This window comes from Dama dama, chromosome 13 (assembly GCF_033118175.1).
Source record: "Dama dama isolate Ldn47 chromosome 13, ASM3311817v1, whole genome shotgun sequence".
NCBI classification, from domain to species: Eukaryota; Metazoa; Chordata; class Mammalia; order Artiodactyla; family Cervidae; genus Dama; species Dama dama.
Genome location: NC_083693.1, coordinates 18,731,732 through 18,735,510, shown reverse-complemented (window position 1 = coordinate 18,735,510; position 3,779 = coordinate 18,731,732). Strand labels below are relative to the sequence as shown.

The window sequence follows — 3,779 nt, the reverse complement described above, 5'->3', positions numbered from 1 at the left end:
TCACAGCCAGTGCCAGGAGAAAAACCTGAAAGATGAGAGCAGAGAAGACTCACTGCCAGTGCTAGGTTTCTTCTTCTAAACAAAAAAAAATCCCAGTTCTCTGCAATCACAGAAAAGGAAAGACATTTGCCAGCACGACCCTACCCATTTCCTAATTCCCACCCCCGCATTCTTACCCTAGTAAGAGTCCCTTCCACTCAGTGACCCTGCAGCACTGCTCCTACGGAGGGCGCCCAGGAAACATCCTCCTGCCTAGTGCAGCCCCAGTGAAGCAAGGCCGCCTTGGTGCCAGAGACTGGAAAGAGCCACAGGAGGACACAGCGGTATCTCTGTGATTCCAGATTTCATGTTCATTCCCATCACCACCCTTCCTCCCCCTGTCCTTCCACACTGGGGAAGGCCTGAGAAGAGGGTGGTGGGCTCAGGAGATCTGTGGGTCTTTCACGGTCAGGCAGTGATTCTTTCCGTCTGTCCTAAGACTTGCAGTCTTGTGCCCTTTGCACGCACCAGCCCATGACATCAAATATACAAATCAAGGTTCCTCATTTTCTTGTGTGATTCCGGTCACCAGCAGGAGGTTGCAGGCCATGAATTGCACGCTCAGCACTTTGCTCATCTGGCGGGTGAAGACGCCCAGGAGCTCTCTGGATGAGCCGTCTGCGGGCGTGCAGCTGTGCGTGCCCTTGATGTCCCAGACACGCACTGAGTTGTCCATGGATGCTGACGCGATCAGGCTGCTGTCCGGGCTGAAGGTGAGGCTGGTGATGCTGTCCGTGTGGCCCTGCAGCTCTTTGTAGAGGGTCCCGGACGCCAGGTCCCACAGCTTCAGCCGCTGGTCCTCCCCCCCAGACACTAGGTACTTACCGCTGGGGGAAAAGGCCAGGGAGCGCACGGAGCCATGGTGGCCGGTGAAGAGCCTCACCAAGTTCCCCTGCTGGGTGCTCCACAGCCGCACCGTTTTGTCTGTCGAGCCCGTGGCTAAATAGTTTGAATTGGGGTGGAACCTGACGCAGTCCACGTCCGCCACGTGCCCGGCGTAGATTCGCAGCGGATACGCCTGATCAAATGACCAGAGGCGGGCCGTGCGGTCGTGGCACCCGCTGGCGAAGTACAGGCTGTGCGGGCTGATGTCCAGGTCCCACACGGGGTAGGCGTGGCCCTGGTACCGCACGGTATTGGTGAAGCTGCCCAGGTCCCAGTACCTGATGGACGTGTCTTCAGAGCAGGAGAGCAGCGCAGAGCTGTCCGGGAGGAACCTGGTGCCGTACACTGGCCCGCAGTGTCCCCGCAGGACTTTCATCTCCAGACCTGCGCTGTCATCCTCGTCCTCCTCCGGGACATCACGAGCCAAGTGGATGTGAGACACGTCGACTTGACGCGGTTCAGAGTTTAACTTCTTGGAACGCGGACTCCACACTTTTATACAGGAGTTGTCGAATCCCGCGGCAAGCAGCCTCCTGTCCGGGGAAACCTCCGCCGTGTTCAGCAGCTGCTCCGTGTTGTAGAAAGCATAGAGGCAGATGGTGGTGAGGGACGGGGGGCCATCCCGTACACGCTTGATACTTTCCTGCAGGGCCTCCAGCGCCTCCTCGTTCGGCAGGACAGGTCTTGGCATGTCAGGGGGCTCTAGGCTGCTGCCCTCGCCACCGGAGGAGACACCGCTGGCACAGAGCTGATAGTCCATCCTCTCGGCGGGCCGCACGTCCAGGTACGACACGCCAGGCGAGGACTCTGCCAGGCGTGGATTCTGTCAGGCGTGGTGTCGTTCCTCTGGAGGAAGCTGCGAAAGGAGTTGCACCTTGTCTTCCGGTCGACGGATCACGTACTTGTCGTCCAGGCGCGTAGCCGGAAGTTAACGTAAACAGGATATCCTGCCTGGTCCGCGTGGTCCGCAGCTGCTCGATGACGTCATCGGCTCCGGCTTCCTCACTTCACGGCTGTGCCGGGAGTCAGAGTCGGTGAGAAAATTCCACAGCCTTCGTAACTGTACTTCATATTGCTGGATCTCTCCCTGGCAAGAGGCTACAGACACTGTGAAGTCACAACCAGATTCTGATCGGGCTGCGAGGCTGGCTGCCATCTCCTGGGCGTTCTGCAACCGGCGCAGGCCCTGCTTCAGCCGGCAGGGCACATCTTTGGCTGCCGACGTTTGAGGTAACGGGACGCGGCTGTCTGGATCTGCTCCGTGAGCACTCGTGTCATGACTGAACATCCCAGGCGGTTCCTGCTTCCCCCACCGCCACTGCCGCCACCACTAGGGTTTCGCGATGCCCCATGCCCCTCAGCCCCCGCGGGGTTTCCGGGGCAGCCGAGAGATGACTGACTGAGGTGACTGGCTGACTTGGAGCCACCTTGGGCTGAGCCAGGCCCTCACAGACATTTATAGTCTTTCAGTTCTATTAAATATATTGAACTTTGTTCTGTGGCCTATCCTGGAGAATTCTCTTTGTGCACTTGAAAAGAGTATATATTCTACTGTTTTAAGTGTTCTATAGAGCTCTGTTAGGTCAATTTAGTTTACAGTGCTTTGAAGCCTTGTTATTTCCTATTTATCATCTTACTGTGATGTTTCTCTATATCTTTGCGTTTATCCTACTTAGAGTCCTTTCAGCTTCATGGACGTGTGGATTAAAATTTTTCATCAGGTTTAGACATTTCAATTATTATTTCTTTAAATATTTTTTCCCTCATTTTCTATCCATTTTTGTTACAGTCTTTGTTTTAAAGAAAGTCTGTTTTGTTTACTATGAGTATTGCTACCCCGACTTTCTATTTCTCTGGAATGTATTTTTCCATCCCATCATTCTCACACTTTTTATTTGTGTCTTTAAATCATGTGAGTCATGTGTAGGCAGTATTTAGATAGGTCTTTTTCTGGCCATTCAGCTACCTTGTGTCTTTTGATTGGTGCCTTTAGTCTATTTATATTTAAATAGGTCTGTACTTGTTGTTACATTGCTAATTGTTTTGCATACGTTGGTGAGCCTACTGATTTTCCACATTTCTCTGCACCTTTTTATTTTTCATTTTTTTCTATTACTCAGATTTCATAAACTATTGATTTATTTTCAAGTTCACACTTCTTTGTTCTGCCAATTCAGATCTTCTAAGGAATGTTTCTTCTGGTTGTATTTTTCAGCTCCAAATTGCTATAGTTTTTACATTATTTCTGTGCTGTGCTGTGCTTAGTCTCCCAGTCTCCCTACTCTTTTCGATCCCATGGACTGTAGCCCTCCAGGCACGTCTATCCATGGGCATTCTCCAGGCAAGAATACCTAACTGGGTTGCCATGCCCGCCTCCAGAGGATCTTACTAACCCAGGGATCGAACCCAGGTCTCCTGCATTGCATACAGATTCTTTTACTGTCTGAGCCACCGGGGAAGCCCAAGATACTGGAATGGGTAGCCTATCCCTTCTCCAGGTCATCTTCCCAACCCAGGAATCGAACCATGGTTTTCTGCGTTGCAGGTGGATTCTTTACCAGCTGAGCTACCAGGGAAGCCCACATTATTTCTATTTCTGTATTAATATTTTCCTTTGCTGCAATATTATCATCACATCTTTTTTACTTTTAGCATCATTCTCTTTAGTTTGTGAGATATATTTACAATGGCCATATTGAAATTTTTGTCTGTTACAGCTGACATCTGGTTGATCTCACAGAGTATCTATTTTTCCATTGTTTAGTTGCTTTTTTCTGTGTACGTATCAGAACTTCCTATTTATTTGCATGATATACCTATAACTACATCTGTACCTATCTATATACATCTCATAT

At 50.8% G+C, this 3,779-nt stretch overlaps 1 pseudogene; it reads right to left on the bottom strand.

Annotated features, from left to right (window-relative positions):
* Positions 1–532: 532 nt before the first annotated feature.
* Positions 533–2,202, bottom strand: LOC133068534 (TAF5-like RNA polymerase II p300/CBP-associated factor-associated factor 65 kDa subunit 5L; annotated as a pseudogene).
* Between the last annotated feature and the right edge of the window lie 1,577 nt (positions 2,203–3,779).